The following is a 13,817-nucleotide window of genomic DNA, read 5'->3' on the forward strand; positions in this document are numbered from 1 at the left end:
TTGGCCATGAACTTGAATTGAACTCAGGCCGCCGGGTATGTAGTGCAGCGCGCTAACCACTGTGCCTCCGTTCCCCTATGAAATCTTTTTAACAAGTACTAAACTCTTTTTATTTTGCCAGGTAAGGCCCAATGAGCTATATAGCTCTTTTTCAGAAGTGATCCTGGCCACAAATGATAGCTCAACGAAGTGGCTTATCATGGTGGAAATTTATAGCAGCCGTTTCTAAACCCGGAGGACCTGGAGAAAAATCCACGCGACCATGGGGAAAACACACGCATGCTCCAAATACACAGGTGTCAGGGTCGGGATCGGGATCGAACCCACTTCCTCCTGCATACCGGGCGAGGTAGTTAACATCTCGCCATCGTGGTGCCCTAGACAGACAGACCGTAGACAGAGCCCTGGCTTGTTTGACTTGACCACACGAGGGCTTCTTGACCCGAGACGTGGACACGGTGCAGCGAGTGGTGAAAATTGGTAGCGGAAACTCCAGCTCCCGTGCAACTCAAGCCCTTACCTCGGCAGCCTCTAATAACGTAGCGCGAGGTTCCTGGGCCAGGCGTAATCATGAACCGCGTAATGATTACACGCCCTAGGGTCAGACCCTTCTCTCGTGCTGCTTGCTAATTAGAGTGGCTGAAAGCCGCAGTCTCTGCTCATACCGCCTGGATGTATGTAACGGATTTTCAAACTCGCTGCCGCTGGGACAATTATCGGGGTCTCAGAGACCCGGTGAGATGCTTCCCTTTCCATGGAGGCGATCAATCCACGCACACGATGGTGTCCTTGCAAAATGCGGCTGTACAATTAAAGGTGGTGCAGAGGAACGCGTGGACTTTGCTGCGTTTTGCTGGAGGTAGGAACCGCCCTCTGAGCTAACGTGGCTCATTCATTAATTTGCTGGAGAAGCTCGGTGTGCATTGCTTCACGTGAAATTGCACCCACGCAGTTCATACGTCGACTGTTGCCGCTTCACACGCTGCGTGACTGCCCCTTTTAGTCTAACCCCATACTGTACACTAATCTTGTCCCACTGACAACCTTAAGATTCTAAGGACTTCATACATCCGACCGTATTGTTTTAAACAGCATTACTAAGCACATAGCCAAGCTACCGTGGTGCAGCGGTTATGTATGTATGTTATATGTATGTTGTATATACGTTGTATGTATGTATGTTGAACTTGTATCAATGGTGCAAGTTTCTTAATTCGCTTCACCTCTGTCCACCCAGAAGTCTAGATTCATACACTGCAGTTAGTCGATATCCAGGTGGTGTACGGTGGGGTAAAGTGTGAGTATTCCCACTTGGCCAGTGTGAAAGAGTAGGCCAAAATTACCTCTAGAGGAGCTCTCTACAGCTCCTTCTAGTGGAAGCCCTTCCACCAGCAGTGATCTGAGCAAAGCAATTGCAGGGCTGCACCTTTACATTGACTAAGCACACAGCCCCTAACAATGACTAATGTTTCACAATCATTGCTGCTCAGATAAAAAAAAAAGTATTTTTACGTGATATGAAGACAATTTATCAAGTAAAATATGAAGAGTAATTTAAATTTATTTTCCATTCAGTACTCACCCGAGAGAAAATATTTGTCAAGGAGTAAACGTCAAGCCAAGTTAAGGTGTCAAATGACTTTTTGTTGGCACCAATCTCCAACGGTGGCACTGAGCCGTTTGTGGAAATTCCACGTGATTATGCCAAAGGCCACTCCATCTCTCTCCATGAGACAACCACTGCTTTTGAGTCACACAGTGGCAAATCAATTGCCCAACACCAAGGGGGAATGATGAGCTGAATTGATCTCGTACCAAGATATGAACTTGTAACATTGTGAGTGTAGGTCAAGGCACGAGCTTCGTGTTGTGGGGTAGGCAACGTAGGTGGTTGCCTAAGGCAGAAAATATAAACAGTGGGAAGATAATGCATATCAGAGGTTCCCCCTCCCCTTTAACTCCCATCCCCGGGCCCCTCCCTCCAGTTACAAACCCCACCGAGGGCGGTTGTAAAATTAATTCCGGGTGGTGCTATCTGCGGCACTGCCACAGTGCCACCCGTTAAAATGAAATACAGCCCAGGCCCTGTGATGCGCCTGTAATGACACTTGCCATTCAAGTCAGGGTCTAAATTTTCCCAAAAAATTCCAAAATGACCCGCAAATTATTCATTTGGGAATGTGGGCCGCAATCGTCACCCTCCACTGGCAGGCGAATGCTCTCAGGTCACTCCTGCAAGTTTAGACTACTCCTGGTCTCCCGAGTTCTCATCTGGTTGAACAAAATAATATTGAAATTTGATTCAACTGTTCTCAGTGGCAGGTAGCATTTCCAAGGGATGGAGACACTTTTTTTATTCATCAAAATATCAGAGAGATTTTTAAATGTTTGATGTTGCAACTTCCTACTTTTCTCCAGCAGTCATTGGAACGATGACCCATCCACATCTCTAACCATGGCCTACGTTTTTGATGAGTAATACTGGGCCATCTCAATAATAATTTAGTTAGCCAGAATTGACTCATCAACTCCTTTTAGGCAGTCTTATTTGTGTGGTATATTAGAAGTGAAAAACCCATTCAAGCTACTTTCTGTACTGCATACTTGGCATCCCCTGCCCCTATTAGTGATGTTTGCTCGTGAACGCGGGCATTCAAATCAGTTCGAAGATAGAACATATATATGCATATTTCCTGCTGCTCTTCATAAAAAAACATCGTTTCAGGATTTCACATTTGAATAAGTCTGCGTAAAGGTATTTAAATACAAACTAGTGGTATGCTCACTGAAATTCATGGATGCCAGGTTATACTTATTAATTTGAAAATATATTGGCATCAGGCGCTATTGTAAATGGTATTACTTGATAAGAAACAAAAAGGGCATTTATTATGCGGAATTATTCGGCAGGAGGGATAAGTTTTTTTCTTCTACTTTAAACCCCATTCACATAATAAGCTTCATATCACGACTTCTCAAACGACCCCTTCATCTGTTTCACGAATTATTTAGCGGTGCTGCCGCTGCTGCATTGGCAGTGGTGCACTAAGAAAAGGAAGAACTCAACACATTCATCGATAACACTGCCTCCGAGGGACACTATATCAATATATAATAGTCCACGTTCTGTGCAGTGGCCCTTCTCACCATGTGCGTGCTATGAAGAAGATCCATTGCCTAAAATGTCACATATTTTATAGATATTTATTCCCCCCACCCCCGTACCATTTTTTTCATTGTATGAATTGATGGAGTGGTCCCGGAGGAGTTATCTGTACAAACGTACTAATGACATACAAAGATAAAATCGAAGACAAAGATCCCCGCACCCCTGTATCGCCTTGAACAGACTGTTGGGGCAAATGCTTTTGACGAGCACCTGCCATACATCCAGATTATATCCAGTAAAACCTTGGATTGCGAGTAACTTGGTCTGCGAGTGTTTTGCAAGACGAGCAACATTTTTCAATAAATATTAATTTGATAAACGAGCGATGTCTTGCAATACGAGTACTGTAGTACATACAGTATACACTTTGTCTGCCGAGCGTCACGTGATCACAACTGAGCCAATGGTTCTCTCTCTTGCTGCGGGATTGTGGGTAATCGTCTTCCATGCTCGGTCACAGTCGGCGTGCCTCACTCGTATAGTCAACATCCGTGCGAGTGTATACTAATCTAGAACGAGTGTATACTGTTTACTATAGTGTTGTGACCACGTGTGTGTGCGTAAAGCATTTTTTTATTTTGTGTCCAAGTGTAGTGACTGTTCTTTAGTAACTGTACTGCAAGTGAAAGTCGTCCTACACAATAACCCTCCTCTCCTCTCTCTCGTCTCCCTCACACCAGCCACGATTAAATTGAATTCATAAATTTGATTACTTTGTATTAAATTGAAATAATAAAAATATAAAAAGGTATTTTGTTTTAATCATTTTTATATGAATACAGTATTTTTGGGTTGTGGAACAAATCATCTGAGTTTCCATTATTTATTATGGGGAAATTCGCTTTAATATACGAGTGCTTTGGATTACGAACACGTTTCCGGAACGAATTATGCTCGCAATCCAAGGTTTTACTGTACTTAGACAGTAGATATCATCATAATTGTATCGCAATGGTACCATCGTCATGGTGTCTCAATGGATCGCTATCTGTGTAGCACGTTACAACAATATGTGGGGGCCGACACCCGCCTCCCCGCTTCCTGCGAGCGGGCGGGGGGCGACGTCTACCCCCTCCACTCCCCCCCCTCCTCCTCGTCGGCCGCCTCTCGATGTGCCCTCGCCGATCGGGTGATCAGCCCCCCTGCGCCAGCGCCCTCTCTGAGGGACATCGCTCATTGGCTGGCTCACCACCACCCGGGGTTATCCCGCACACGCCCACGTACACCACCACAAAAGCGAACGCGGTGGCGTGTACACCAGCGCCCCTGCAGGCGCTCGCGCGTAGACACGCGCGAGCGTCGGCGAGCAATTTTAATTTGACCCCTCTCCCGCGTGCACGTGCGCGCCCCAGCAAGCGCTCGCTTTACACAAAGGCTAGCGCTAAAGAAAACGTCGGTATGAATATGCACGCGCACCTCCGGGTGGCTAATCCGCACACCAAGGCTAGTGTTAATGCTATTGTCGGTGTGTAAACGCGCGCGAGCGCTGGCCAGCGGGTTTATCGCACCCCGCCCTAATGAGTCACGTGGCACACTGCAGGCGCTCGTTTTTCACACACACGCACGAGTGTCAGCGGCCGTGCATGTTTTAATGCACGCGCGCCTTACACACACGCTTGAATCACCAACACCGCGCCGAGGTTCCACACACACACACACAAATCACACTGCACCGATCCTCTGAACTAAAGTTTATTAACGGCGCGAATACACACTCCCTGGGTGGGGGGGGATATTTCGCGAGAAGAGCTTAGCCTAACTCTGTCTACGAACCCAATTACTCAAACGTCTTACCACGTACCTCGAAGCTGTACTCACCGCGTCCCACGAACGCCGAGAGAGTCGGAGGGAGAAGGACGAGAGAAGACTTGACCTATCACTGTCTCGCAGCAGCACTCGCTGGCATCACACGGATGCTGTGAGAGGCTCGAAGATGCAGGACGCCAGGGAGTGGGTCTTGACGGCCTGAAGGTTGAAGACAACTGAGCTCAAATCGTCCTGGGCTCCTCTTTTTATTCTCTAAACTTCAAAGGCCCAGGGTGACGTCATACCGCGCAGCCAATCGTGCACTTACCTGGGTGGCCGGGCGGAGCGGCCACCCATTGTCCCTTGCTCAGGGTTTCTTCTCCTTCCGCCCCCTCCCCCCGAGTTGTACCTCATTGCGGTTGGCCCAGGGAACCTTTTCTTTCTGCGCCCATCATACAATTGTAAACCAATTTTAGGGGCACCGCAATGTAACCTGTCCTGTGAGGGTCGGCCAAGCTCCTGGCACCGGGAAACCGTGGGACTCTCCCTCTAGGGGCCCTTGGGATTAAAACCCGATGTGCCAGGCAATCCCCCGCCAGGACACTACGTGGGTGCGTGTGCTGCGTGTTTAGTGCGTGTGCTCAGGGTGGGGGGCAGTGGGCAATCACGGCGCTTGCAGAGCTGCTCCACTGTCGTGGCACCACAAATATCACACCGACTCAGCGGGCGCCTCTTGTTTCGCGTTGCTTTCCCCGAGAGAGGCGTTAACCGGCGTTGAAAACGATCGCGAATGTACAATCACCCAAAGCAGCGAGCACGTTAAAATTCCAACGCCACAGCCCATAAATGCTAAACCGCTGACAATATGCTCATTTTTTCGTGCCACTGCGAGTGTGCACATACAGAAACGAACTCTTGAAATGAGACAATGGCCGAACACCGTGAACGATAACGCAAATTCTGCGACTGAACTGAAAATCTATTTCGGCAGTGTGCTCAGTGCATCACAATCCTACTGTTTGTTTACTTAGCTTATTGTGGCTCTGTCACATGTGAAATGAGACTAGATGTTGAAACTGAGTCTTTATTAGAATGTTTAAGAGCTCAAAATTTAAGCTGCGATACATAAAACACGACTGATTTAAGTGCTCACTAAAACAATCAACGATAACTGTTGCAATGATTTTTACATCACTTTTTATTTTCACTCTCGGCTCGTGTATTTTGTGTTTATTGGAGCTGAGGCGATAATTATTACGCGTGCATAAACAAAGAAGCGAGGAGTGGTGAATACCTGGCATTACACTGAGAGATAGGAACACGTGGATCAGAGAGCATACTCTTAGTTTTTTTTAACCAACGTGACTTTACCGAAAAAAGCTAAGAGTCCTTGCAGCCACGAAAGCTTCAAATCTGGAATCAGAGAGCATACGTAAGGCAAGGGACATTGCATTGACTGTTAAGAATATGATTTTGGCGCAGTACCAATGGCCAATGGTTGAGACTGATGGAGAGAACAAGAGGACATCCGCTGTGGAGATGGAGCTATTAGATCAGCTCGTGTGCGGTAGACAGACGAATTGTTTGATTGCGAGACTATAGAGATGGCCGTAGTTTGGGGGACCTTCATCCAGCAGTGGATTGAACTTGGCTCTTGATGATGGCACTGGGGCAGTACACTTGTAAATGTGTTTATTCACAGAGCATATGTTTTTTTTTTAATTTGCAACAGCTTTGTGGCTGATATCATGTTTGGGTTTAACAACAGCCTGTTTGTCAATCCACTGCTGGATTAAAATTACGTGTTCAGGACAAGGTTGTTTTGACCATACCTCACCACGCTGGTCAGTGAGGGATTGCTGAGGGATGGGGGGGGAGGCAGGACCCGTTCAGGTATCACTTTCCACTGATGTTACATGTTACTTGTATCATGATACAAAACATCATCATGAAGTATTACATGTTTAAGTGGGTCATTCATCATGGTATTCAAGAAGGGTTAGTCTTCACATTTAACAGCTTGAAAGGTCTGAATAAGGATTTTATAGTTCTTGATCAAAGACAGTGACAAACCTTCACACTTATGAGGTTACCCAGGGAAAATGTGATAAGGTATAAAAAGATTTGTGATCATAAATTGAAAAAAAACGCATTTTCATTTAGACTGACCCCATTTCTGTACAATTCGAGATTATTTCAGAAGTTAAGCTACCGGAGGTCATGTCGGGAGCATTTCGGTCGTATTCTTAATTTTCCCAGAGATTTTGGAAACAGCACAGCGGATGAATATGTAATGCAGCAAAGAGCGCCACCACCACCACCACATCGCATCAGCATTCAAACCGGTATTCATATCCAACCGACTGTCAAGCAGAGAAATAAATTACCTCGATGGGCAGTGACGCCGGTAACCGCGTTGTAATTTGTGGTAAACACAACACTCGGTAGAGCCAGGGTGTTGACCATTCAAAATAGTACGAAGCATTTTTACGTGGCGATTCTGAAATTCCAGTGCATTAAATATTTTATGCATTTACTGCAATTCATCGATGCAAAGTATTTTTTTTTGTATGCGAAGCCGCAACTCAATTGGGAACCACGGGTGTTTGTGGGTTGTTCTTGCCTATGAATATTGGACTGCCCAGCAGCATCGGTTTTAGACGCTTACAGACAGCTGATAGGAGATATAAACCGGCCGATGAGTATTCTTGTAAAAAGTCAAACGATACTTCTCTGCAAGGAAACACCGTGTGATGAATGAAAAGTTCATGTTTTTTTTTTAAAGAAGCCACTATTAATTGTGTATTTATTATTCATGCATTACCCACTACTTGTCGATTTTTTTATTCGAATCAATCTCTTGATTGCCCGTGGAGGGAGAGGCGCGCGCTCTGGAATCAAAGGAAGAGGAATACGAGGATTAGACCACGTGAGAGGGCATGCGAATTAGAGGACATCACGGTGACTGTAAATAAAAATGTTCGGGTTTGGGCAGCACTGGTCGCTTGAAGGGATGATGCCCGGTGGTAAAGACTCATGATAGAGTGGCAACACGAGGGAACATGCCCAAGAAGACGTTCATCTGAGAGACGGAGCGAGGAAATCTAAACTAAACAATTGTTCTTGTACAAACTATTTTTACTTGACCAGGTAAGGCCCACTGAGCTATACAATTATTTTTCAGAAGCGACCTGGCCACAAATGTACGGCTCAACAAAGTGGCTTCTCGTCACGTGGAAATAGATATCAGCAGCCAAAAACTCTAAACGTGTGATACTGATTCTAAATGTGGAGGGGAAAAACTGGAGGTCCCAGAGAAAAAATACACGCGGCCACGCGAAGAACATGCAAACTCCAAATATACAGGCGTCAGGGTCGAACCCACAACCTCCTGTATACCCGGCGAGGTAGTTAATATCTCCTAGCCACCGTGAACACGAGATGGATCGTGGCATCCCATTACCACGTCAGTTCGCTATTATGTGGGGAGGACGTCATGCAGGGGTGGATAGAACATGGCTGCTGATGAAAATGATGATGATAATTTATTTGTTAATTTTGGACGTAACATAACACTTGATAATCCAGGTCAAAAGTCTGAGATTTACCCCCCTGACCAAACGTAACAACACTCATATCTGTTGACAGTCGTGCAATTAGTTGAAAATATCCATTCCTGTGGCAGGTCAAGAGTGAGCAGTGTCACTGAGAGATGCTCAGTGCGATGTGTGGGAGACAGCATACAGGATAAGAATAACAATAACACCACAATGTGCTGTGTAGATGTTCACGGTCGTGCTGTATTCAGCTCCTGAAGAAGGCCCCAGCGCATGGAGCGAAACGTCGGACGTGGCGCCGTAAAACACAAGGTACAACCCAAAAACGCATCGGAGAGCTGTTGTTTGCGGAGTTACTCGTGGCGGGTTAACGACGCCGTCGCGAAAAAAATGCAAAGAATCAAACGAGAGATAGAACTCTGCATTCGCTTTCCGTGACAACTCCCGCATTATGTTGCCGTCTGCGAGAGAGAGAGAGAGGGAAAAAAACATCCGGTCGAAGTTTTCCAAACCGCACATACAAGCAAATCCAAATTATTACTTGACTAACATTTTCCAGAGACAGAATACCCTCCCGTCAAAAATGAAAAGACTAATTACGCGCGTTTATAAATAACGCAAACAAACGGATCGCTTTGGCAAAGCTGACCGGGGAGCAAAAACAACAACATCGTGATTGATAACAAGTGGGGATATATGGCCGTGAGTATGGTTGAACATTCTTAGGAGGCGCGAGGAAAGGAGGCGGGGTTGCAATTTGGCAAAGTTCCACGTTTTTTTCTGTTTTCCATTGGACGTGAAATGTCATTTGGCATCGATTTGCTAACGTCAAGTGGTTGGTCTCTAAACGTTAACCATTGCCATCAACGCCTGTGCGTGCGCCCCCGAAACTTCTGGGTACAAAGCAATTCAGAGTGTCAGTGACATTCAATAGAATGCAGAAGTGCAAGAGGTTGGCTTGGACAGGCTCAGAGGGGGCTAATACCCATTGCAGAAGTTTTCGGTTGCAGGGAAATCCTCCCGAGCTCAATCAAGGTTTGCATCTGCAGTGAGTTGCTGTTTTCGGGCATATCGCCGATAACAACGACACACACACACGAGAGAAAACCATCTACCACAAATCATTTAGTTTGAGCACTGATTTCAGTTTTCATTCTCCGTGACAGTGATATCGCAGTCATGTGTTTTGTTTATTAGGGAAAGTCTTGCAGCAGCGCAAGGCTTTTTTCAATTTTTGTTGTAGAATCCTGCATGGGAAGGATTGCCAATGTATGTGTGAGTTGCTCTGTGCGTGTGTGTCTGTAAGCGTCTCGCTAATAGCACTTGCCCAAACAGTCCATGAAAGGCTATACCGGGATCTTTGTGTATGTGGAGCGGCAGTGTAGTGGTTGGCGTGCTGCACTACAAAGCCGGCAACCCAAGTTCGATTCCTGTTCGCAGCCAACACTAGTGACGATTATTTTAACCCGTCCTGGGCTCCTCATGGGTTAACTCAGCGTCATATGAGTACCTGGTGTGATGTGTAAACATCGCCACTGGGGACACAAAGGTGGTCGGGTGTGGTGCTGGCCACCCACCCCATCATGCGCTGTGCTTGCCTTCATAGGTGCTCGCTAACATAAATTGCCCCAACAGTCTGTTAAGGCTATACAGGGGATCTTTGTCTTTGTGTGTGGGAAGAAACAGGAGTATGTGGATAAAACCTGTGTGTGGGGGAAGAAATCCTCAAACTCCACACTCAGCCAGAAAACTGTGCAATATATAGAATCACCCTGCACCCTACATTCAATGTTGTCATCATAATTGTCGTCCATGATCTACCCACTGCTGGATGAATGCCTCCACAAGTCGTCGCCATCCCTCATGCGATGTGTCTAAGCTGTTCGTAAATGGTTGGAGAATGCGTCCGTAAATATATTTGTTTACAATGCCCTGGTTTGTGAGAGCATGTGGATAACTACATCGGTTTGAACTGAATTAAGTAACATTCCCTATATATTTATGCGATCTAACCCATAAAACCTCTATTATGGATGATGTTGGTCGCGAAAGCCTACGTGTTAAACTAACCTTCCATAGTTTACTAAAAATCCAGACATGGTGGCATTTGATATTCATTGGTCTCATCTCGAATCTGATTGTCTGTCATTCAATTGTAGACAAGCCTTTCTAATATGGACTGTCTCCCACAGTTGCTCGGCCTCTGAATTGACCATTGTTCACTTTTGTTCTGCGCCCATTGTGAATTGTCTGTGTTTGCGTGATAAGCGGCTCATTGGGTCTGCAATTCTTCAAATGAGTTTTTTTGCGACCTTTTCAATAGCCAACTGATTGAGGAATCAATTAGGATGTCATCGGTGCTAAAATGCCTAGAGAAATGTATTTACATTCATACAATAACATTCATTGCATAAGAATGTGTCCACATGTTTGGCCAATAACATCACTTTTTAACTAAGCAATTACGCTTAATAAGCCGACCAGTCAAACACTAATATTGCAAATATTTACGTTATTAAAATGTGTGATTAACAGTTGGGTGCGATTATTGATGCGCACGAGGAAAATGACACGTGTTATTATTGTAAATGTTGTAAATCCGTGACCGTATTAAGGTGAATAAACAATAAAACATTTACTGGCACTTGTAAAAGTTAAAGTTTAGACAAATCTACGTAGGTTATCAACAATACCAACTTGTTTTTTTTGTAAATCAATGGCAGCAAATACAGTTCACTGGGTCAGTAAAGTAAAATTTAGGCTATCCAGTCGAGTGAGTATTGATGCCTAAGATATATTTAGCGTTGACATTACAGCAATTACACGCGCTTAGTTTCCCTGCATCTGACCGAGTGTCTCTTTCGTCAGAGCACAGCAGCTCACAGTTGGAAGGATGTGCGATTTTTTAAATTCCAAATGGGGGTCGACTCAGCCTCTCGTGTTGATCGGGGGACCGCGTGTAGTGGGTATTCTTCTTTCGTAGGGCGTGACGTAGATGGCAAAGCAACAGCTACAACTTGACATTGAGGTGGTCGGGCCCAGACAACCGCGCAGGAGCAGCGGAGAGCATCGCTGTAAGATGTCTCTTTCGTACTTGTGGATCGGGGCATTGCGGCGTTATACGTTGTCTGTTCTGGGTGACCACGGTCTCACACGACTGCAGACTTCTGAAGTTAACATTTGTGCATCAGGTGTCCGCCATCTGCCAATGTCTGTGCAGTGGATGCGGTTTAGGGTGGACCATGAGATTCGTGGGTGATCAGCGGTAACAAATAAATGGGTGCACCACAGTCGATGGCAGGCCGTGTGTGATGGGGTAAAGTGTGGGTACTGCCACAGCTTCCATGATGCGTGGCCGGCGTGACAAGAGTCGGTCAAAGACCCTGCGCACTCTCGTCGAGGCCCTTCCACCAGCAGAGGCGTGTGAAAGAAATTGCAGGGCTACACATTTACCTTATCTCCAATAATGTATATTCATAGAGGGTATATTTTAAGCCCAAAATATTACAACCCAGGACAGTTATGTTTTTATCTTCCTGGCTTAGTAAGTATTAAAAAGAAATGAGCTCTCTGGTCACGATGATCTAGAACACACAATGCGTGTTTATTTATGTCACATCGTCTATCATTTTTAATATGAAATGGGCATATGAAAGCCATATGTCAGTATTATACACATCAAATATGACAACTTTCTCTCATTATTAAACACGCGCAATCATGAATCATAAATCTAGCTTTCGTGAATTGCGCCGTCAGTGATTATGTTTGTATTTAGCCGCCTATGGACTTGCAAACTATGATAGATATACCAATGATAATCCACCTAATTTAAAAAAAAAAGTACGTTACTTTATTCCTTGTGGTGGGAGCATTGGAATTGTGGTTCACACAGTGCGCTATGTACCTTGTCGTCTGAGTTTGCTTCGAGGGCATGACTCACATAAATCCTGGGCTTCACCAAGCCAAGCCACACTCCCTCCGCATGGTGAAGTATGGTCAAACAACTCAAATGACTGACATGGCATGGGATGGACTTTTTCCATCAGTGGATTTACAACGGGTTGAAAATTACGATAATTAATTGACATTACTTTGAAACGCTTACAGCTCAAATAAAAAAAACTAAAATGAAAACTGTTTAACTTGGCAAGTACAATGAAATGTGCATTGTTATTGATTAATTAATCGAATAAATACAGCAAGAATTATGTAATAAGTAAAATATAGCTATATGGATATTTATTCTCATAAAAATCCTTGACAAAAAATGGAAATTAGGAATGTACTTTCATTGTGCACTGCAACAACTCCTCCCGGTAAACCAGAATGTGAAGTTGTCGTCGCCGTGAGATGGAGCGTAATGAATTCACAGCTCGCTCAATGTGCATGCTTCTTCAAAGTGCTCCTCAGTGGGAGAGAGTGTGGGTCCGAAAGGCAAAGTTTACCATAAAAGGCAACTCGGCGCTTTCATGACATTGATTTACACTAAAGACTGGCCTACAAAGGCCACTGGGTCTCAAACGTAGTCTTGTTGGTCCGCGTAGACAATAGCTGTTCGCGAATGCAAAAAAAAATTGCACGAATGACCTGCCACTCCCAAGACAGCCTGCCACTGCTGTTCCTTGTGTATTTATCGGCCTATTGACGCATTCACAGACTGTAATCCGAGACATACATGTTTAGCCGTTAGGTGAGGATTCCATCCACTGGTGTTAGCTTAATACGACACTCAAGAATCAAATCGGTGGTTCTATTGATGCAAGGGCTGGCGGATCGTGCACAGATTGAGCCATCACCCAGGATTGTGGGTCTTCCTGGTTTGGCCACGTGGTTCGAACGTGTCTTCTCTCCAGCTTGCACCACGTGGTTTGAACATGTCTTCTCTCAAGCTTGCACCACGTGGTTCGAGCGTGTCTTCTCGCAAGCTTGCACCACGCACAGCTGTGGGCATCTCAAAGAAATTAAGTGGGAGTCTCATCTGGCCCCCACCGTTACGTTGTGTAGGTTCTCTGATATCCTGGGTGAGCTTCCTAAATTGTGCTCCTGAAGATGCCCACAGTGGTGCATGGCTTAAGATATCGAATGCTCAACGGGCTGCATAACCAGGAAAACCACACTTGGATTATGTATTTAAACAACCTATGTGCTAAACCAAAACCATCATTCGCATGAGATACCCACCTGTGTGATGCAGTACAGCAAGTAGGGCCCCGATCTGTCCGTACGGAGCTTGAGTGTTATAGATCCATTTGCATTTGTTTTCTCCAGGCACTTCAGTTTCCTTTCACTGCAAAGCCACTCAAGGACTTGAAAAGAACCTTGTAGACTCAGGTAGGATTGTA

The 13,817-nt window shown here is 45.3% G+C and overlaps 1 protein-coding gene across 6 annotated transcripts in view; it reads left to right on the forward strand.

Annotated features, from left to right (window-relative positions):
- The window catches only part of LOC144948507 (netrin-G2-like), a 176,538-nt gene that overhangs the window by 47,517 nt on the left and 115,204 nt on the right, over nt 1-13,817 (forward strand). Inside the window, exon 2 of one of the 6 annotated variants that reach the window (XM_078878047.1) lies at nt 8,699-8,784. The exons of 4 other annotated variants lie outside the window; for them this stretch is intronic. The gene's annotated coding sequence lies outside the window, so the exon portion shown is untranslated. Of the gene's footprint in view, nt 1-8,698; nt 8,785-13,817 lie in introns of those variants that run through there. One more of the 6 variants, XM_078878050.1, reaches the window with a different exon arrangement.

The sequence above is a fragment of the Lampetra fluviatilis genome, chromosome 49 (genome assembly GCF_964198595.1).
Source record: "Lampetra fluviatilis chromosome 49, kcLamFluv1.1, whole genome shotgun sequence".
NCBI classification, from domain to species: domain Eukaryota; kingdom Metazoa; phylum Chordata; class Hyperoartia; order Petromyzontiformes; family Petromyzontidae; genus Lampetra; species Lampetra fluviatilis.